Source organism: Camelus bactrianus, chromosome 6, assembly GCF_048773025.1.
Source record: "Camelus bactrianus isolate YW-2024 breed Bactrian camel chromosome 6, ASM4877302v1, whole genome shotgun sequence".
NCBI classification, from domain to species: domain Eukaryota; kingdom Metazoa; phylum Chordata; class Mammalia; order Artiodactyla; family Camelidae; genus Camelus; species Camelus bactrianus.
In genome coordinates, this window is record NC_133544.1 from 36,627,695 (window position 1) to 36,651,482 (window position 23,788).

Here is a 23,788-nt window from a genome sequence, read left to right on the forward strand (position 1 = left end):
CTGTTCTGTAAAGTATGTGTATGAATTAAATGTAAAGTGAGTCAAGAAATAACCACGCCTAGTTTCTGTCCTGAGATTCAAGATCCTAGTTGACCTGACATGTTTGGAGAAGCAGCACTGCCACCTTCTGGTAGATCTGTGTCATCTTTCATTCAGCTCACTGATGAGCCATTCAGAGTTTGTGTTTATGCCAATAAAGATTTAATTTGCTTTGAACTTTTGCAAACTTTAAATCAAGTCTAAATAATATCTTAGATAATATGGATGAATATTGAAGGCCTGGAAATAAATTCCTTGACTTGAAGAATGTGGTTTTGATATAAAAAAAAAAATCTTACCCCAGGCTCACCATGTCAGTTTTAAGAACTACCACCTAACTGGGGAATTCTAATAGACCTTTAACATGACCAAGAAAGTTCTGGCATTAGGGCTGGGGGTGATGGGAATGGGTGAAGGGGGAGTATGGTGAAAAATTCACAGACAAGTTGTATCAGTCACGAAAAAAATGAATGAGTAAGCTGGTCAGACATTCTGCCTGAGTGGTGAACAGGTGAACAGGATATTCTACACTGTGTTTTCAGGCTTGCAGCTCACCTTATCTGGGGTTAAGTGCCTTCAGTTACAGGAGTAACTGTAACTGCAACTTCTGTGGAGTAGTTCCCTAGAAACTCATGTGGACTCATAGTTTTCCTAGAGCTGAGCATATAGTAGGTGTCAATAAGAATTTTTTGCTTGAATGAATGAATGAATGTGAAAATATCTTTGCTTTCATAATTTGTCTCTGAAATACTCTGCTGGGACTGGTGCTGAAGAGCAAATAATTAATTTGCCTAATCTTTCATACTGATTCCCTAATCCAAACCCAATGGCAATTGCTCAAAAGGGAAGGAAATTGCTTGTGGATCAATTCCATTCATTTTTCTTCCACTTGATTCACGTAAGAAGACACTGAAGACACTGGAATAAGAAGACAAGATTAGTATCTTTTCAAGGAAATGCTGTAACCACTAGAGATGACTTGCCTATAGGAATATCCCCTCTTTGACTTCGCTGTTGCATAATTCTGCAGAGATCACAGGTAACTTATAGAAAATGGAGAGTAATCTAAATACATCAATAAACATACAAATAAATTCTGTCCAGTGGAGAGTTAATTGACCTTCTTCCCTTCTCCCAGCAAAAAGCACCAGTTTTGTTTCCATCTGCAAATTCTTTTCAGTATTCCTGACTTATATATGTTGCCACCTTTCGGCTTCTCCTTTGAGCTGACTGTTGATGGAGACGTGCCTTCTCAATTACCAAGCAATTGTACTCTGTCTATTTAATGGGACTTCCTGTTGAGCTGTTTGAGGCTTTATTTTACTGGTTCCCTCATTTAATTAACGAGTTAAATGAAAGCTTTGACATAGTTGTTTTATATTTATACAAGAGTCAAGATAGTTCTTTTTTTAAAGTTCCTTTACACTCAGTATTAACACTCAGTATTAACAACAACCAAAGGGGGAGTCTGGGGCCTCTTCTGTTTGGTTTCTATGGGAGTCGAACCATAGGTAATCCAAAGGAGGTCCCCTTGTCCTCCTTGAAGAGGGTGTCACTGAGAGTGACTGAGACTGCATGAGAACATGTAGGAGAATGTCCATCTCCCGATGTGGTCTCCCCTGCCGGGGGGCTCTATGCTCTTGCTGGTGATCCTGCCTCTGTGTAAACCATTTCTGAAACTCCTCTGCTGGAAGTACCTTCCGAGCTTGCTGCATATTCTTTGGACTGTCCTCGGCTTTGCAGCGTTGGGTGAATTTCACTAGATGTCTGGCTTTGGTACTGGTCAGATCTGCTTCATATTCTAGCTCTCGCATGCACTGTCTGTGGGATCTTGTGGAAGTTACTGCAGATCTTCCTATACTTACAATGGGGTTATGTCCCAATAAACCCATCATAAGGCAAAAATAAGTCAAGAATACATTAAATACTCTTAACCCACCAAACATTATAGCTTAGCCTCGCGTGACTTAAATGTGCTCAGAACACTTACATTAACCTACAGTTGGGCAAAGTCATCTAACACAAAGCCTATTTCATAATGAAGTGTTGGGTGTCTCATGTAATTCACTGAACACTTGACTGAAAGTGAAAGACAGAATGGCTGTATGGGTGCAGAACGGTTGTGTGTGTACGGGTTGTTCATCCTCGTGATCACATGGCTGACTGGGAGCTGAGGGTCACTGCTGATGCCCAGTGTCACCAGAGAGGGTCGTACTGCATGTCGCTAGCCTGGGAAAAGACCAAAATTCAAAAATCAAAGTATGGGTTTTACTGAACGTGTATCACTTTCCAAGTGCCGAAAAGTCAAAACAACGTAAGTTGAACCGTTGTGAAGTCAGGGACCATCTTTAGATGTTTCTGGTTTACTCATCTGTAAAATAAGGCTGATGTAAAGAATGAATGAAATAGTGCATAGTGTGCCTGGCACAGAAATGTTCCCTCAATCTCACCTATTTTTGCTGTGTGGAGAGAAAAAGATACCCCTGCTTTCCTTCTTGGCCCTGCTGAACTGTAGCTCTGCAGTAACATCATGGGAGTGATGTTCAGAGGTCACAGCTAAGTCAGACGGGACTGCACTCAAGCGGGCCTGCATAGGGCCTGCCGGATTCAGGGGGCTGGGTGGACTGGATCAGGCAGTTTCCTGCTGTAAGTAAAGAAGGTCTTAACCTTTCAATTACTTGATTTTGGGGAAGTCCAAGGAGTCCTGGGGTAGGTCCCAGAGGTCAGGATGGGGTGAGTGGCACATGGTAGCCAAGGACAGTGTCTGTGTACCCACTGTTGCGGGGAACTTCAGTATTTAATAACTGGTACGGCCCTGCTGAGTAAAAGTCAGCCCTGGGAGAGGGTGGAAGAACTGACCTGAGTTTGGGGGACATCCTCCTCGACATCCCCAAGGTATTCTGTAGGGATGGCCACAGGCAACTGGATGGTCAAGTAAAGTACTCCTTAATCTTCTTACTAGCACTAAGGGCAAGTACTCCATACCCTTCCAATCTGTAGATGGATTCTTTGTGAGTGATGGAGCAGCTAATATGAAGAAAGTCTTCAGTAATGGGCAGGTTCCACAATGCCGCCCTCCTAATTAAGTTTCAACTGCCAGTAGGTATTACTATTGAACCAGGACAGCAATAAAAGAGAGGCTTCCTAAATGTCACAGCAGTACCGTCACTCCTCCGAGCTGCCTCAAAGGTGGCAGTGATACAAAGCACATCTATTCACTCCCTTCCCCACAACCAATAATCTTTTATACAGTAGGAAAAGCTGAAACTTGTATTTTACGCACAGAAAAAGGAATTCTGACACTCGTGAACAAGTGAGACTGGATTTTATAAAACCTATAAAAGAAGGTTTTATGATCATGTGTATTATTATTTTGGCTACTTTGCAGTGTTATTGATGTTTAACTTACAAAAGCCAGCAGAGGGCATGAAAGGAATTGTTTGGCTCACTATTTGAAGGCAGGATTTGAACAGTGAAATGAAAAAGCACATGGATTATATATTGCAAATTTCAGACGGGGAACAACAAACAACCTTTAAACACCAACCTGAAATATATTGCAACCTTTACTTTTTCTTATTTCCTACTTATAGCCTCCATTTAACATAAAGTACTTTTTTCTCCAGAATTAGATCTCCTATTATATTTATGAAGCTCATATGGAATCATTAAATAAAATATCAGTGATTTGTATTCAGATCTATTAGAGACACACCAGAAAAATATAGAAAACTTTGGTCTATGATGACATGGTATCCACAATAAACAAAGTTCCACCTTCCGGCAGAAACTGTTTGTTGGAATGCTGCACTACTCTCAAGGTCCCTAAACTCAGGATCCCTGTCCTGAAATGCACCGATGGTGCACAGGCTTCCTTCTGGCCCATCTGTGTGGTACCCATGCAGCCTGGGAGCAAGGAGAACTGATGCAAATGTGTAGGTGCTCATGCGGCTTGCGATGCCGTGTAACAAAGTTCTTGGTCTCTAACCCGGCAATCTCATGTTTTTTACCAGCATCCACAAAACTGTGGCAGGCTAAGTTGTTACATTTCAAGTAGGGCACAGTCTCAGACCCTTCATAGTTCTTGACATTCTATAAAAGTAGCTTTAATACGGGTTCAGTACATTTTATGTTTTTGCTTAGCCCAAGTACTTGCCTGGGGAAATCCACAATGACAACTGAAAGAAGCAGGTGACCTGACCAAGACCACAGAGCTGGTTCCAAGCCTAGTCTTGAACCCTGAACTCATGACTTCTAGCCCTCTCTGCTCTTTTCTTTAGGCTTTGGCACTTGGCTAAACATCCCAGGCAAAGACTAGGCAAAGAGCACACAGTTACATCAGGACAGTTAGACCATCTATCATGCAAAAGAAACGCTTTCCATTGGGCCACTGGGACTTGAACTAAGTCATCCTTAGGCCATCTCCTCTAGTGGTTTTTCCATGTCATGATTTATGGACTGTGCCTCCTCACAGTGTGTTGGATTGGGAGTGGGGTCTGTTCTTAAGCTGACAAAGCCTAGTGCAAAAAGATCAGCTGGACCAATGGATAGGCTTGCCTCCAAGAGTTGGTACTGATAATATTACAATGAACTCTTCCCTGTTTGAGTCTGCTTGTGTGAACCTCTATCTCTCTTCTAATTGAAAGGGCTCAATTAAGACACCAAAAAGAGAAGAGGACAGGGCTTTGCTTTATCCTCTGAGGCCTTGTGGGTGAGTCACTTGTACACACTTTTATTGTAGCACTTAAGTATGGATTAGGTTATACTTGTTTATTTATAGGTCTCTCTCATGATTTGTATGTCTTATTCATCTTTGCATGTACAGCAATGATCATTACGCCTGTGCGTTAGCTGGTACTTGGAAATCCTTGTTGAATTGAACGGAAGATGGAAACTTGAAAAACACTAAAAATACTTAAAGGTTAAACTTGGGGGACGGGGGAGATAAATCCACAAAGCAGATTTAGAAAAAGGAACCATAAGCAGTAGATGGGGAACCAGAAAGGTGTGGTGTCTGGAAGGACAACGAATGTGAGGCGTAAGCAATAAGAAGGAGTGGTTAAGTGACCTGGTACTTTAGCGTTTAAAATAACGAGGGTGCAAATAAGTACCAAATGGATTTGCCAACAGATTTATCACGGAGATGGAAGGAAAGGGCACATCACTATCCACTGAGGAGGCAGAGTCATCATGGGTGGATAACGTTCAGTACGTTATCACAGCATATACTGATCTTATTGACTTCCTATAATCAAACGTTACACACTCCCACTCACATATCACTATGGACCAAAGGAAAAATCCCTGGTCACTGAAAAGAGATGCATAATACTTTCTATTATAAACAAGTAAAATATTAAAGCATCAAGACACTTCAGTTGACATATTTTATATGTATACTCATAATGTTTTAAAAAGCAAGAATAATAATTTGGTCTCTCACTTTACAAAATGGAAATCTGAAATTTCTCCTGATGGTATGAAGATAACAGTCTATTAAGAAAAGCGCAGTGTTATACATCAAGTTTCATTTAGAGAGGTGTAAATGAATTCGTGAAATGATCACCATCAATGAACGAGTGAAATATGCAAATCAAAGTGTTTAGTTATGCACGCTTCAAATAGAAGGCAGCCTCAGCTTTTCACATTAACTAGGGTTTGAATTATTTTTTATGTTCCTATAGATTGATATTATACATAGCATACTTTGATTAAACTTATACTTTATAATTCTGAAGTTAAAAAGAGGCAAATAATAGACACTTAAAATTGTTTTTCCAGGTAACTTAATTCTCAACAGGAGAGATTAAGCACTAGGAGATAGTCTGCTAGATAATTCTAGTCACTTAGTCATATGTGTTTTAAATGTCACAGTGATTGTCTTCTAATCATGGCAACCCCTCTCCTTCCGGGGAACTGTTTGATGATAGCCCTATTAGATCACACAGGTTTACTTTTTTTTTCCCCTGCCTCGCCCCACCCCGCCCCGCCTTTTCTTTTCGTTCTGTACTGAATCCCCACTCCTTTGGTTTCTCTTTAAATTATTCGTAATTTCCTTCTGAATGCCATCAAAGTGTTCTGGAGGAGGGAGTTCTGGAAATGAATGGTCCATGGGCAGAAGGTTGGACATCGAAACTTTCTGTGTGTTTTCTGCAGACTTCCATCCCCCAAATTAAGGAAGGTGTGGCCGTGTCTGAATGCCGGAGGGACCTGTGACTCTGGTCTCACTCCAGAGTCACTATCTATGTGAATCTCTTCCCTCTTGGGCCCTAGTGGAGTCTGACTTTCCAGCTTTTGGCTGTTTGCTTACTTTCCTCCTTCACTGTCAGCCACGAGGAACTCCGCGTCCTCTGCAGAACTGCACTTTGGGTTGCCTTTTCCCCCTTGTATTGCTTTGCTATCTGTGGGGGCTTTGCATCCAAAACATGGCTCTGTTGAATTTTTCTTTTTCTAATGTAAAAATGCTCTAGCACCTGGGCTCCTGTCAAGGACACCCTGAATTCCTTGCAGGTGCTTTTCTCCACGTAAGGCTGTTCTCAGAGAGAAACGGCCCTCAGCCGTCAGCACGCTTTGCATAAGGTCCAGGTCTGCTGCCAGCTGTCTCAGCCTCACTGAGTTCTGCTTGGGCTTTGCTGTCTGTCCTGCGTTGCTCTACCGCACGTCACGTGGATAAGCAGAGGCGGTCCCTCTCATCTTCCTTGGATAAGAGGTAGCAGTCTCCTGCAGCTACATTTTCTTAATACATTAAAACCACTCAGTTTTATTAATTAATGTACATGAAGTTCACACACAGTCTAAATAAAGCCTCTCAAAATCCACTGTAGGATTCTTAAAATACGGATTGCAAGCATTCAGAAACGTTCTTGTTCCTCAGATAGGTAAGACTGCCCAACTTCACACCTTCAGCAGGTTTTCCTCTGCCTTTTTATGACAAGAAGTGGCCTTTTGTCTCTCCCAGATTCTTTTTCTCTCTTCAGAAACCAGGCTAAAAGGTGAAGACTCTTCCATTATTTCAGTGGCCCCCACCACCCAGTGTGGGTGTCTGGGTTGAATGACAGTGACAGAGGTGACCTTAGCAGCCAGGTCCTTCTCCTGTCCCCAGGGACAACTCTGAGACCACTAGTCCACTGCCGTCAGCCTTTCAGGCAGTTTAGCTGTGAAGAGTGAGCCGTTGCAGGGCTAAGGGAGAATACTAAAATGAGGAGGATGTGAACTTGTCTGCAAACTGGAAGAATCCAACAGAGAGGGAGCAGCTGAAGACAGTCCTATCAGACGGGTTGGGTCCCTACCCCCAGCATCAACCTGATCCAGCAGTTGACACCTAACTTCTTGCCCCACCACCAGGCAATCAATCTTTTGCTCATATCACTAATTTTACTACTACCACTACTACTATTAATTTGGGTAACTTTGAGGGGGTTTAATGGAGATTATGGAGTGGAAAATAAAATTTCTCCAGCCACTCCTTGGTGCCACAACTGAAACTTTTAATCATCTGCTGAAGACTGGCACCCATCTCCTCTTTGGCTGGGCTCCTGTGATCGTTGCTGTTCATATAGATGGTCCATACACCTCTGTGGTGTCTTAGATCCTTGACACTGTCATCATCAGTGACCGTATTCACTCTCCTCAGCACCCCTCCCACCCCATGCTCTTGCGTACAAGACTCTGACTGGGTGACCCAGCTCCGGAACACCTCCTTGTCTGCATCTTGCTGCCCTCTCCCCTCACTCTCTATGCTCCACTCTTGTTGAACATCATTCAGTTCCTCTGAGCCATGTTGCTTCCTAGATCAAGGCAAGAGTCGAAGGAACACATACATTCTCTCCTCCATAAACACTGCCTCCTCCCAGCACCAGATCCCCACTATCTACCTCACTTCTGCTTACTCATCCATTAAGTTTTAGCTTAAGCAATGCTCTCTCTCAGGAATGCCTTCACTGATACAAGTGACAAAGTGAGGTCTCCCTGTTTCACGTTCTGAAGGCATTGGACATTTTTCCATTGTGGCATATCTCACAACCTGGATGAATCAGTTCGACGGCGTAGTGGCTGGTCTACAGTATATTCAGCAAATATTTGTTGACTGAACAGATGAATTAATGAATGAATAGAGTCTCAAAGAAAGAGGAAATTCAACTGTCCTTTTAAAAACATTAATACAACTTATCAACTTTATTCAAATTTCATTAGTTTTACATGCACTTATTGGTGTGTGTATATGTTTAGCTCTCTTCAGGTGTATCACATGGTTAGATTTGCGTGGCCAACATTGCAGCCTAGATACAGAACAGTTTCATCACAAGGGTCCCCCGTGCCATCTTTCTTGTCCACAATCATCTTCCTCCCTCCCTTACTCCTTTCTAATCATTGATTACCACTAATCTGTTCGCCATCTGTATTTTTCGTCATTTCAAGTATACCACATGCACGGAATATAAAATGCAAACTTTTGAGATTGGCTCTTTTTTTTGCACAGCATAACTCTTTTGCAATCCACCCAAGTTGTTATGTTTATCAATAGTTCTCTTTTAATTGTTCCCTAGTATTCTGTGGTATAGATGTTCCACCATTTGTGTAATTGCTTATCTGTTGGAGCGTTTGGTTTGTTTCTGGATTTTGGCTGTTACAAATAAAGTTGCAATGAACATTCGTGTACAGGTTTGGTGTGAATGTAACTTTAATTCCTCTGGGATACTTGCCTAAACATGAAACTGATGAATCATATGGTAAGCACTATTTAGTTTTTTTAAAGAAACTGCTTAATCACAGATGTATGTATACTTAATATTTTGTGTTCCATAAAAATACAATTGTACCATCTGCAGTCTTCTGGGACTTATTTTTTCACTCAACGTTAGGTTACCAAGATTCTTCCATGTTGTTGTCTGTAGGCACAGTTCACTCATTTTCATTGCTGTATAAAGATTTCACTTTGTGACTCTATCATATTATCCAGTCAGTGGTGGAACAAGTTGCACTATTTTGTGAACAAAATGCATCATTTTATGAATAAGGTGTTCATGTGCACAAGTTCCTTCGGGCATACTACCAGGAGTGGGGTTGCCGAGCGTTAAGGAATTTGAATGTTTAAGTTTCAGATGAAAGGCTGTATTACTTTCCTCAGACTGCTTTAACAAGTGATCACAAATTTACTGGTTTAAAAACAACAGGAGTTCATTCTCTCACATTTTGGAGGCCAGAAGTCTGAAATCAAGGTGTCAGCAGTGGTAGTTTCTTCTACAGAATGGGAGGGAAAATCTGTTTCATGCCTCCCTCCAGCTTCTGATGGTTGCCAGCAATCGGCGTTCCTTGGCTGGTAGACACATCGCTCCCCTCTCTGTTTCCATCTTTATATGGCATTCTCCTCTGTGTGGGTTGGGAATTCTTTATAGAATGAAAACCTAGTGGTGTTGGAAAGGATGTGATCCAGAAACAGGTAAGTGGGGGTGGAGGACACATTGTATAGCATGCCATGGTTTACAGCATGTTAACATTATCTCACATGATCCCCAAATCAACCCTGTGCGATACGCACTATCTTTATTTCTATGATTAAAAGCTAGAAATTTTCCAGAGCTGGGGTTGTCAGAGCGTAAATCTGAGCTTTTTCCAAGACTTGAGTTGGATAACCTCCACGTCTGTGAAACTTAGACCTGTCCTGCTGAATTGCCACCTGGATATTTTGATGCATGAAATATCTGGTAATAATAACTGTTTAAAATTGATTTTTGCCCTTTCCACGCCTCGGGTTATAAACCTAACACTCTTTGGACTCTGTTTGCTGACAATTCTGAAAACAACAGCACTATGCACACTTTAAATTAAAAACGGCAGGGACTTGAAACTGAGATTGCACCAGGGAGAGAACAGAGCTTCAGCGAGCTAAGCGTTCCTGCTGGAAGCCCTTGTTTCTCTCCCATTTTCCGTGGATGGTACTTCTAAATTTTCTCACCAAGAACTTCATTTTTCTCATAGCTTTTGCCCAGTGTGTGATTCATCTTGTACTTCCTGGATTTTGTTGCCAGGTAGCTGAGAGCAAACCCAACTGCCAACATCAAAGAATTTCTCAAATTTCCTTCCAAACAACACCTGTCTTAAAATGATCGGGTTTATTGGTTCAGGATATGTCTGCCACTGTTACTTAAAATATATCATTTTAAAACATATTTTGCAAAATACTGTAGATTGCAGTACGTAATTCCAAAATTTCAAATAAAACCAACAAAGTATTCAAATACTTCTGAAGTCTTTATAGGAAACACCTCTAGTTGTCCTGCTGTAGAGATGGGCGACGGACTGCTGTGATGGTGCAACACACACAGCAGTAGCAGAAGGAGCACGTGGTTAGTGATTTCCTCCCTGGCTTTGGGTCTAGGCACTTGTTGCTTTAAAAAGGAGTCATCGATAAGGACACTCTGCTCACTTACTTTTCCTTTACAAAAGGCAGAGACATTTCTATTCATAGAATTTATATGATGTTCTCTTAGGAATAACTGAAAATTTTATATGGTTAACCATGGTATCAAGTATCCTGAAGTCCTGGGACAGGGTCTTTCCCTCCCTCTTTGGTTCCCTGCTGTTGTGTTATGATTTTCCTCACCTTTGGACTTCTATATATTTACTCCATTGGGACTTTGAAGGGACAGAAAGCCAAACCTTCGCCTAGTTTATCTTAAACCTGATGTTTATCTTAAAGATTTTTTAATAGCATATTTATACTTTTATTTCTGGTCCCATTGATTTAGCCAATATTTCAAGCCTTCTCTATATAAATGGGACATTAATTACCTGTAATGTCCTTGATTTTCTCTCCCCAGTTTCCCCTTCACCTGCTGGAAGTGATGCCTTTATGTTGATGACATACAGGTTTAAAAATTTTATCTTATGTTACGAGTCTCCACAGATGTTCACAGCATTTGGAAAGGAAAAATAAGCAAATGATTGGTGGTGAAATGAAAAGACTCTAGATTGTCAGTTTCCTTGGGCTGTTTGTTTGTTTTTGTTTTTCACTTGTTTCTACTTGCTGTTTATTTCTTCTATTGCCTGGGTACTCTCTTTCCATCTTTCTTTTTTTTTTTTCGTTCTTTTTTCTTTCCATCTTTCTGGTCTGAGCTGAAGAGCGTTTCTTCAAGCCGGGAATTTCTAACACCAAATCTTAACTTTGACCCCCGCTCTCATGTTCTGACTTACAGCACCCACCGCACATGGTCATTACATGTTTGCTTGTGTTCAGTTTTCTCTGTCTCTCTCACTAAACCTAAACTCCATGAGAGTGGGAATCCTGTCGGTTTTGTTCACTGTTTGTAAACCTAGTGCCTCACTTAGTGTCTGGCATCCAAAAAAAGTGTACTGAATGTATTAATTGGGTGATTTTAACCTGAAACTTAAAATACTGATGGTACTTAGCTTGGTTTAGGGTTGATGTTGAGAACATTATGGCTGATCAATGTCTACTCCATCCCCTTGGCCTCTGTCTCACAGCGATACAGTTGGGGAATTGGCCTCTGCTTCCAGGATACATACTAACTGGTCAGAGCCACATTAGTAATCCCATGCCCCTTGTCACATAGAACATGCCTCTAGTGACAATTACATGTTTAGCAGTAGAGAGCCCATGATCTAAATTCACCCAAACAAATTGAGGAGAAGAAATGTTTCATAGTTGGGGAAAAACATTTACTCCCTCCTCGGCCAGATGTGAAAGAGGACCTATGTTGCCACATCTTATACCTATGAGAGTTTACAGAATTAAAAAAAATGTGTATTACAGATTTATTCTGTGACATTTTCCTCATAGAAGATATTTTAAATAGATTAAAAGAATCAGTATCTTATAAAAATAAATACCTAGTAGCAGAATTCAGATAATACCTGTAATTGTATGACTTGATGCTGGATATCCATTCTTTTCCATTTCAAAAATCTTTTTTTTTAAGTAACATAAAAATGATAAGGATTCCTGCATTCTTCACATATCCAGTGTCATAAATTTTAATTCAACTTCTTGTTCTTTACTCAACTATGTATGTTAGTGGTATTTGCTCCTGTTTTTTGAATAGGAAGAATATCCATTTTCCTTTTCTTAACAGTGACATTTAGGTCTTCTTTTTCTGATTCTTCAAGACAATGCTTCATGCTGAGTTCAAATAGTAGTCCAGAGTCTGGTCCAGAGGGTGGTGGACAATTACAGATCTCTCTAATTTTGAAAACCTGAGTTATGAGTATATCCATGTGCTCAGCTTGATTTTCCTGAGAAGGGTGTGTGGATAAACCATTCTGGCAACTCGGGATGACTGTGGAGGCTACTGGCAAATTCCATCTGCTGCCAAAACACTGAACTGGCTCTTACATCCATACAAGACTTTGCAGCAAGCTGTAGCTCCATTTTGTCAGCTTCAGCCTCCAGTGTTCTACTATATGGTCTGCCAAAAATATACTCCTGCAATTTAAACTATATCTGCTAGCCTCAAATTGCTAAACTATCTCAAGGACAAATGGCCCAAATCATTGTGAGATAAGTCAGACCTAGGAGATTCAATGAGTTAACCAAGATAGGCTTTTCTGCAGCATTCCCAAGACTGTATGCACTATTTCATGGTCCAGAAGGACAAAACAGAGGCTGTAGATGTCTCAGCAGAGAGCATAAAGGACCTGGGTCTTTGATAATATCTATGACGCATCACGCTAGCAAGTTCTGGTACCTGACCCGTCTCAGAGAAGCAGGGAGAGAAAGAATGTTCCAAACACAAAGAACTGGTGAGGAAGGGCACATATCTGAGAAACAGGAAGAAGACTGCTGCGACTGGATTATTAACCTGTGGGGAAGATCCTGAGATGAAGCTAGAATGGGGAGGGGGAACCGTATCATACAGGGGCTTGCAGTCATACTAAGTACTAGTTAAGAAATCAATCACTGGAAAAGAGCAAGACCCAACTCTCTTATTTCTAGCTGGGTAACCTTGGGAAAGCTACTTAATCTCCTCTCTAAACCTCAGTTTCCTCTCTTGTAAATGAATGACAACATAGAATCTTCTCCATGGTGTTCTTGGGAAGAGTAAATGAAATATTACAAAGAACTAAGGAGTCTGATAAATGAACCAAATAGATGAAATAAAAAGTGATTACAGTTGCTATTGTTATTGTTTGGGGCAGAATTTATGTGAGATTATGATACTAACTGTAATGATTTTAGGCACTAAGTTTAAGTAGAGGCCATCATGATGAAATTCCCATTTTACAAAGTCCCTTCAGTCTGCAAGGTGGAAACATTAGACAGGGGTAAATGCAGAGGTGGGAGACTAGATGTGGGAGGCTACTGCATATTTCAGACAAAGATATCGGAAGTTTGGACTAAGGTAGAGGAAGTAAAGATGGAGGGAAATAGACAGATTAGAGTTACTCAGGAGGTGGAACTGGCAGTATGTGATAACTTCAGCATTTATCATTTGTGGACTTTTAAAAAATGGCCATTCTGCCTGGTGTGAGGTGATACCTCATTATAGTTTTGATTTGCATTTCTCTGATAATCAGTGATATGGAGCTTTTTCTCATTTGCCTATTGGCCATTTGTATGTCTTCATTGGAGAACTGAGACTTATACATAGAGAACTATAAAATATTGATTAAGGAAATTAAAGATGACTTAAAGAAATGGAAAGATGCCCCATGATCTTGGATTGGAAGAGTCAATATTTAAAATGGCCATACTGCCCAAGGCAATCACAGATTTAATGCAATCCCTATCAATCTATCCATGATATTTTTCACAGAACTAGAACAAATAATCCTAAAAGTGTATGGAATCACAAAAGACCCAGAATTGTCAAAGAAATACTGAAGAAAAAGAATGAAGTTGGAGGAATAACCCTCCCAGACTTCAACCAATACTACAGAGCTACAGTAATCAAAACAGTTTGATACTGGCACAAAAACAGACATATGGATCAATGGAACAGAATAGAGCCCAGAAATAAATCCACAGACCTATGGTCAATTAATCTTCAACAAAGGAGGCAAGAATATACAATGGAGAAAAGACAGGCTCTTCAGCAAGTGGTGTTGGGAAAACTGGACAGAAGCATGTAAATCAATGAAGTTAGAACTCTCCTTCACACCATACACAAATAAACTCAAAATGGCTTAAAGACTTAAATAAGACAAGACACTATAAACCTCCTAGAAGAAAACATAGGCAAAACATCCTCTGACATAAATCTTAGCAATGTTCTTCTAGGGCAGTCTACCAAGGAAAAGGAAATAAAAGCAAAACTAAACAAATGGGACCTAATTAAACTTATAAGCTTTTGCACAGCAAAGGAAACATAAGCAAAACAAAACAACAACCTATGTAATGGCAGAAAATATTTGCAAATGATGAGACTGACAAAGGTTTGATTTCCAGAATATATAAACAGCCCTTACAATTTAATAAAAAACAAACAACCCAATCCAAAAATGGGTAGATAACTTTAGTTTTGGACTTGATGAGTAGAAGTTACCTGTGAGCCACCCAGGGGGAGATTCTTAGTCAGCAGCTGGGTATATAGATTTAGCCTTTAGAGGAGGAGTCTGATCTAGAGATATAATTTTGATTGTCAACATGTAAATGGACACTGGAATCATGGGGATGGATAAAAATTGAGAAGACCAGATACTAGCAGAAATCCAAAGACCACAGGCTAGTCAGTGAGCCAGAAATGAGTTTGCTGCAAATATTAGACCAACCCAGACTGACAACCCAGTGGCAGTGTGGGCTTTAGGGCTGATTAGATTCAGCTGTGTATCATGCTGTTAAGTTCTCACTTTTCTTCCAGTTCTGGGTGCTGCCTTGTGTGGTGTTAGCTTCCTTCTAAAGCTGAGTCCTTATGCAGTTGCAGGATGGCTGCCTACAATTTCTAAGGCTACATGCATTCTTTCCCGCACTGAAAAAGGAGAGTGGGTCTGTTGGTTTCTCAGAGCAAACGGAGGCTTTCCCTTCTGAAGTCCCTAGTAAAAGCTCTCCTTCTATTGGCTAGAGTCACATGCCTACCTCTAAGCCAAAATTTGGTAAACCTCAGAACAGATTTATGGTGATTAATCTGGACCACGTACAGCACGCTCAAATGCTGAGAGTGAAGTCAAGTTCTCCACTGCTCATTGGGTTGTGAGCCTGAAGCTTGAATATCTGGACAACGCTGATTTATTTATCAAAATAAAGGAGCCTGGATATTCAGGAGGTAATCACAGTGCCCACCAGAACCAAGCAGTGAAACAGACTGAGAGATGGCTTGGGGATTACACAGAAAATGAAGAGAGGACAATGTCATCTTCGTGTTTTAGGATGAAAGAGATGGGCTTCTGGGATGGATACTGCTGAGATGCCAACTAAGGTGAGAAGAGATAGGGAACGTTCTCTGGTGAGTTTAGTAAAGGGTGGTTCCAGGGGCAGGGGGGAAACAAATAGATGAGAGTTAAGGAGAGAAGGGAGGTGAAGAAACGGAGGCAGAAAGTGCAGACTTGTTTTCTGGGAAGGTTAAGGTAATAGAGACATAATGTGGAATGGAGGGAGTATTTCTATGTTCTGGTTCATACATTTGTTTTAAAGATGATGAGACGCTAGCATATTTGAATGCTTATTGAAATAATCTGTTACAGAAGGATAGGCTTTATAGGAGTGCTATGACACACTTTAAGATACATAGTAGAATACGTCATTGCTGGACCACTATCAATATTTTGTCCAACAGAATCTGTCATGACTCTAAGGGTCCTTAGTTGTAGCAAAGATACATCTGGGAGGTGTGTGAAGAGCTCAAGAATTCCATGTGTGCTGGGGTCCCCTGGAAAGACCCTGTGTGGGGTTTTCGAGGGGTGAGAGTGTGGGCTCCTAACGTGGGTAAAGGAATTGACTTTAGGAAGGAGGCATGTCTCCTCCATTGTGATGATGGGAAGAGAAGAAAATGAGTTTGATCATGTAGAATTGATGAGTTCTCACCTGGTGATTTATATTTTATCTAAACGAGGAGGCAGCTGCTGTTGAGAGATGAGAGAGAAAGGGATTCAGAAGTTTGAGGAACACAGACAAGGTTTGAGAATATGAGGATGAGATGACCGGAGAAACTCAGCAGGACTCTGAGGTGATGCTGTCATCATGTGAGAAGTTGGAAACCTTGAACTTACAGAGGAACAGATCTTCCTAGCTGTGTGACTTTCTTCAGCATTATTCATTTGCCCGTGTGCAGGAACGGGGAAGCTGAATGGTTAGATTCACTCCAGGTGGTTCAGTTAGGGTCTAATGAAAACAAGGAGGATCAGTAGGATTTGGGGAATAACTAAGAAGAGTGATTGAAATGAGGGCCCTGGAATCTAAGCCTGATATTGAGAAAGTGAAAACGGGATGGTGGGAATGAGGAGAAAACAGAGTCAACTAATGGAGGTCTCAGTGTGCTTAAAAATAGTTGCAGTGGTGACTGGGACATTATGCTATACACCAGAAATGGACACATACCTGACTATACTTCAGTTAAAAAAAAAAAAAAAGAAAAGACACCCACAAGAAAATAGTTGCAATGGTAGTGATTTATAAGGAAGCAGGAAGGATGGGCAGGAGGATAAGAGGAAAATAAAAGTACTTAAATTAGTGATTTTGGTGGTAGAACCATATTCTGGGCATGACTCTGATAATGACTGGCACAAGTGAGACGGTGGCAGAGGTTCACCGGAGATAGGAAAGTCAGAACTAAGAGACCTGGTTGCTAAAGGGGCATCTTTGGATGTTGAAGTCCCCCAAGAGGATGGCAGGAGACAGATACAAAGATTTCAAGTGCCTATGCCCAAGGCTGGCCTGAATAACACGACAGCAGTGAAACGATCTCGAAATCCAAAGTCCAGAGAACTGAGCTTTCAGCCCATCGTGGTCACTGACTATCTGAGTAACTTTGGGCTAGGAGCTTAATGCCCTCAGGTCTTCATTTGCCCACAGAACACAAAGGAATTATGATCTCTAAGAGTCCTTCTAGGTGTAAAGATACTACTGCTCTTTCATTACATCATTTCATTGATATCAATTTCATCGTATCATTTGTATCAGATTTCATTATATCAATCTGTCAGGCGTGAGTGACTCACACTCTTCTCTCAAGTTCTGGGTGGACTGAGAAATAGACAGAGGAATAAGAAACCAAAATAACAGCATGATTACTGGTAAAGCCAGACTAGAGAATGGAGCTCAGACTAGGTTCCAAGGCACTTCCTAGCCCTAATGCCTTGAATTGCATCTACCCACCTGGTCCTGGCAAAACAGCTGGACAAGCACTGGCCTTCACCTTCAGAGACAGATCCTTCTCTGGGAGCTCACAGTGGGGAGGGGAGGTGGGTACCGGCTGTGGCAGGGAGGCCATCTCTCTAGAGAGAGGCCAGAGAGAACAGGAGAGGCCACACGTGGGCAGTGGTGGCTGCTCAGCAGAGGAGAGGTCTGCTCATTGGCTTTGGTCACTTTACTCCCTGGAAAGAATGAATAGAGGAAACGAGGGTGAAAGATTTCTTTCTAATACCACTGATCTAGTGGAAGTATCTCTTTTATTATCTGAGACAGGAACTTGGGGAAGAGAAGAAAATGTTTCCTCCTCTATGACACATGGATTAATGACCAGAAATATAGTTTTGAATTACATCTATGCAGTTGTACATATGTATAAGAGATAGGCTGGGTTAAGATAGAAAAAAGTTTCTTGAATTTATTGATAGAGTTCCAAGAACATTTTTCCATAGTTTTCTAAATGTTCCATTTGTAACTTGGATTCAAGACAGAATTATGAGGTTTCTAAGCAACATTACCAGAGACAGTAAACAGGACTTGAATTACTTTAAAATAAATTAAAATAAACAGATCCCCTGTCGCCTTAGTTCTGCCCAGGTCAGCCGAGGTGTGGATTTCATTTCTGTGACCCACTTTGGTGACGTTAACAACTGCAAAAAGCATGATAAAAACTGGGCTGAACGCCAGTGAGAAATGCGCAATGAGTTTTCAATTACAGCTTTCTGGCCACCACCTCTCCTGCATGGTTTTCTGTTAAGCTGACATCCTTGCTACTCCTGATTCTGAGACTTTAGTAGGGGGACCCTGGAAAGCAACTAGCCAAGTGGACCACAAATCCTAGGACAACAGTAGCTACCTCCGCACATTGGGGGATGCTGCACAGGCCCTGCCTTGCTCACAAAAGTAGGCAGGCACTTCCAGGGTGACAACAGAGATATGTCAGGAAAGTTCTACTTTCAAACGTCTTCCCTATTGAGATTTCTCAGAGTCCACCATCAGATGCTTATACGGAAGTGTTGAAGGGAACTGAAAACACTGAAGACTGCTGGTTTAAATCTGAATTTATGTGGAAGAAGTTACACATTAACTTGTTAATCTCTAAAACCTTAGAGTGAATTAGCCTTGGCAAATTTCATCCCACAGGATAATCAGCCGAGAGCAGGCTCCCTAAGAAAGGGGCAGGACAACATGCATTTTGAAAGGAGAAGGCATAGGAATGGCTGAGGAGTAAGGTTTAGAAATGACAGTCCAGAGGGAGGAAGCACTATAGGGGAGCCAGGGGATGGGGTAGCAACCAGGTAAGGGAAATGGTGCTGCCTGAGTAGACAGGAGGACACCAGTGATCACTTCCACTTTTTTCAACCTCTGCTTGAAGTTAGCTTAGCTTTCTCCAAACCCCCAGAAGAGCACTATGCCCGCTCATGTCAGAGATGGACAGTTGGCATCTCTGCTCGGTCTTCCAGCAGCAGCCTCCACCCCTACTCCAGTGCTGACCTCAGTACTTTTCAGAGGCTCAGACTGGACACACACACACACACACACACACAGACATGCAAAGCAACAACCATTAGAACAAGTGAAATAGAAATAACAATGATCCCAATTTAAGTCTTAATAGAAAATAGAAGCTCCCTAGAGTACCAAGTGGCAAATATGCCAGCAGATGGTAATTGACTGATTTCAGAACCAAAGTTATGAATTTTTTGTTTTCACTAAAAATCAGTGCATCCACCCTCCTGATCCTCCCTTCTGACCACAACTTGGGGAAGCTGCCCCTTTTATCTTGTTCCACAAAGTCCTGCCATATGGAGGGAGCAGAGCATCCTGGAAAACTTGAAAACCCCAGTTAACTGGAGCTCAAGGAATTAGAGATCTTACTTAAATGGAGAATTTTTCTGTAGTTTTAAAAAAAACTACAAAAGAACCATGACACGTGGATTAGAGCATTAAAAAACAAAACAAAACAAAACCACATTTTCAGGGCAAGAAAAAACTGATGTGAATGAGTAGATGACTGTACACCACCATTTCTGTGGAGTTGGAGGCATGAATCCATCTTCTTCATAAACAATCCTCTCCAGACAATGCTCTGGGCTCTAATGGGACAGAGCAGAAGTGGCAGGACCAGTCTAGTACCCCCTTAAACACAGTGCAGAGGCCATGCAAGGTTTAGAATGACTGTTATCTAAAAATGAATTTAATTATATTAAATTATTTGACATATTATATCCATTATAGCAAATGCCTTGTAATTAACAAGGATTTTAATTCATCATGCTCTGCTTTCTGAGGTAGGAAAGTGGGCTCCCTGGGTCTAATGGTTTTATAAAGTATTCTCCAGATTTTGATACAAAGTTATCAGAGAGAGAGAGTAAGAGAAGGAATTTTCTAGCATTTTATAAAGCATCCTTAAGCTAACTGTGAGGTAACCATGATGTTTTATTCTCCAAGCACTTCAGCTAATTGTGGTTTTACTGTATAAACCAAACACGATGTTTCTTTTATGCAACTTAGCACTGCGGCCACACACGCACAGTGTATTCATTTCTAGGACACTGGGAAGTCTTGGGAGACTCAATGGGCCGGGTGCAGAGAGAAAATCGGTGGTGTTGAATTTCGATGTGTCACTAAATTTTCTGAGTTATTGAATCTCATCTCTCAAATAGGCAAATCATCACTCCCGTTGGATGACTCATGCCGGAAATTGACTCTCTTTGCTTCAGTTCAGTTTGTACTTTCCTCAATTTAATTACCTTAGTCACATGCGGTCCTGCTCCCAGATCAGCCCCGTTGCAGTAGTTAATTAGCATGGTCATCCACAGGAAAGCTCCTGGCTGTGCTGCTGTGCCTTCTGTTAGATTCTAAGTTCCCCGGAGGACACAGAACAGGTTTGAACCAAGCAGCTGGGTTTGATTTCACGCTCTTTGTATTTCGACTTTTATCTTTATTTATATATACTTACAGTGGGCCGGAGAAGTAAGAAGAGGTACTACAGTCACTGACAGAAATTATGGAAGATTAATTAGTTGAAATATGTATATATGTTTCCCCCCTGAATTGCCCCTTCTCCCTGATTTGATTACATTACTGAGACCTACTGGAAGTCAAGCCCAGGACTCTTTGTATCACGGACAACAGAAGCAACAGAAGATTTTCTTATCTTTCACAAAACTTCAAGCCCATTGATAAGATGATGCTGGGTGTCCAGAGAGAGAGAGAGAGAGAGAATGTTCTCAAGAGAGCGTGGGGAGACACATAGGAGAGATTGCTGGGGATTGGGAAGGGTTGAAAGGCTGGGGACCCTGCACATTCCTCTCTGCACCCATCAGAGGGTTGAGGACTGATATCTGGCTTCCAAGAAGTCGTCCAGGGAAGTGGCCACGAATGAGGATGGCTTTGTAGTACAAAAAGGAGGCATGGCCCCAGATAGTGGACCAAGGTTTAAACACATTGCACTGTCAAGACAGGTTGTGGAGAAGGTAAAGAGAGAGAGGGGATCTCCTTGCCCATCCCCTGTTCCCATCTGCCCCCATTCTATGGAGAGCCTTCTATGCACAGAAATCTTACTCTGCCTTCATGGCCAGTTCAAGTCTTCACTTCCCTGCTAAGTCTGTTCCATCCTCTCTGATTCCCTGATTCTGCTCATCCTCAGAACTGCTCCCACACTTACAGACAGCTCCACACAGAGGAGTATTTGTGACTGGTTGTCCTAAGATCTTCTCTCATTCATTAATTGAACAGGTATTGAACTCCTGCTGTGTGTGCCACACTCTATTCTAGGCCCTGGGGAGGCCACAGGGTACCAAGGGATGAGGACACTGTCTTCACTGTACTCACTTTCCAGGGGGGAGGAGACAGAATGATTGCTCTGCTCTTCACTGTGTGCCAGGCTCTTGCCCCAGTCTAATTATAGGTCATGAGGAGGAAAGAGTCACAGCCATTTAGGTGGGCACAGCTCTCAGACAACTCTTTGAGGAGAAGTGTTATATTGCAAACTCCTCAGAATACACCAGCATATCTGGACACACTAGGAAATTAAGGAAGGATGGTCAACAGATATCAGGCAGGATTCTATAAACCCTTAATCTCAGGCACAGTAAGATCTCAGATTTTTTCCATCATAAAATTTGTTTTTTGTTATTATTGCTAAAGACACATGCATGTAGATATTGACTTCTGATGTGTTTCCTTTGACCTTAGAGTTGAATTTAGAATTCTCCTATAGCTCAGTGAAAAGGCTGGTGGTGATTCCTGAGATACTTACAGAGCAGGTGACCCTTCATGTACAAGGAGTGTCTTTCTTGCTCCAGCTTGAACATGTCCAGGGTTTAAGGAGTCAGGAGTTGGCAGAACCATTATGGCTAAATATCTTCCCAGGCCTAAGTGAGATGCTGGTTTGACAATCTGGCTTTCCTGTCAATAGAAAGATAAAACATGGAAGTAAAGACACAAATTAAGAGTGGGTGGTCTTTTTCCAAATTACTGGCATTGTCAAAAAATTTCCCCACAATACTGAAAGCCAAATATGTCCCTAGAGAGAGGGGTTTTGGATCCACATGGAATATTGAAGATAGAACAGCAGATTGATGGTTTCTAAGAAAGGCAATTGCCTCACATTTGGTGTCAGAGTCACTGGTTCAGACCATTATGTATGAACCAGCCTTCCCACTGATGATTATCAGTTTGTGAGGCAGAGATCTCAACCATGGAATTAGGAATTGTCTTATTTATCTTTCTTACAATGGTGTGTCAACAGTAAAGAAAAGTCTGGAAGAAGCAGGGTAGTGGGAAGGAGATATTTGTAATCATCTACATGGTAAAGAAATAATTATGGATCTCAAATAGACCCTAGAGGGATACCAGATGTTCCTGGCAATTGAGAGGAAACCTGGCTGGGTATGTATGTGAAACAGGATCTCTCCTTGCCAAAGCCACCCTTTGCAACTGAGAATTCAAAGAGGAAAATTAGGGCTTTCAAAGCTTGGCCTGCAGGTTGACATGCAGTATTCTGTCGGAAAAAAGAGAGAGGGAACTGAGGAAAAAAGAGACTCTCTTTTCCATTGTGCCTGCATTTTATATGGCAGAAAAGTTTCCTACTAAGGAAAAAAAGCTAGGATTGACATTCCTTTCCAAAAAAAAAAAAAAAAAAAGGAAAATGTCAATTGTTTAAAGTGACGTGCCAAAAAAATGAGATTTTATCCTCTCCTGGAAAGCTGACCCCAGGACAAACTGCATCCTTCAGTCATAGTCACACACCAGATGAAAGGACCCTAGAAGAATGACAAGGATGCTTGTCTTAGGCCAATTTTATTCCAACTTTATGTAGTAAGTGATGTTTTATAGCCACATTTTGGGGGCCCTTCTGCTTCCTTTGGCTCTATGTAAATTAAACCACATTAGAGAATTCCTGGGGCCCCCATGTTTTAGAGTCTTATCCTGTCCTGTTTTCAGTTTTTCTCTGTGACATGAGTATTTGACTTGAAGGGGTACACTTTTCAGAGTTTTCTCAAGTTATATATATCCTTGAAAATTGTGTCCCTGGATAGGGACACAAATGGAGGTGTTACGGATTTCTCTTTAAGCAGATGAGTGATAGGGCTGATGCAGTGGATGTGGCAGAGTGCAGGAAGGGCAGCCGTTCTGGAATATGCTAATCCTGTCCTGGTATAATAATGTCAGGTTTTCTTGGGAGGTCCTGCCACTCTTCTGCCTCTGCTGGGTGGCACGGTGATGTCATAATCTTTGTAGATTTCTCACAGATACTCCTCTTGTTTCAGCTAAAAGCCATTATTTCAGTTTACTACATCAATGACGGAACTAATTTCCCAAAATTGAATGAGACAATAATAAAAATTGGAACAAGACCCGATGATACTAACTAAAAATAATGAGTCACAGAGAACAGAGGTAAATTAAGTACTGTAAATTTGGAGACCTAAAATAGAAAACAAGCACACTGCATTTGCTTGGGGGAAAAGAGGAGGAAAGAGGAAATTTTGCATTGTTTTAATTATTTGTTACTATGAAATATTGAATTTCAACCATTTTGGGATTGCTAACACCTCACAAATGAGATACATTCCAAGAAAGTCTGGTTAGGGGCAGAACTGACTGTGTCAAAAACATATTATGAAACATTTATTTCTAAATGCTGCCAAATGCATGCCCATAGCAACTAATAAAATAATCAGCTGGGTAAATAATCAAATACGTCACACAGTGTTCTCTAGACACCTATTTGGTCATTAAAGGTTTGTCCCTACCTGACACTGCTAACAAGTCTTCCAACCGCATATTCCATCCCACCTTGGCCTTTGTGTGCAAAGGTGGATTCTTGCTTGGTTATTATGCCAAGTCTCACTATGTCCATACTAAATTAAGAAATTATGTTTTATTTTTAATCTGTCCTTCAAATCAATGTTTGTGACCAATCTAAGAAAATCTGATTTT

The 23,788-nt window shown here is 41.3% G+C and overlaps 1 long non-coding RNA gene across 3 annotated transcripts in view; it reads right to left on the bottom strand.

Moving 5' to 3' along the window:
- LOC105074627 (uncharacterized) overlaps positions 1-23,788 on the bottom strand; it is a 409,795-nt gene that overhangs the window by 21,402 nt on the left and 364,605 nt on the right. For all 3 annotated transcript variants that reach the window (XR_012507506.1, XR_012507504.1, XR_012507505.1), the window contains one exon: positions 21,603-21,751. This is a non-coding gene — a long non-coding RNA (uncharacterized LOC105074627). The remainder of the gene's footprint in view (positions 1-21,602; positions 21,752-23,788) is intronic.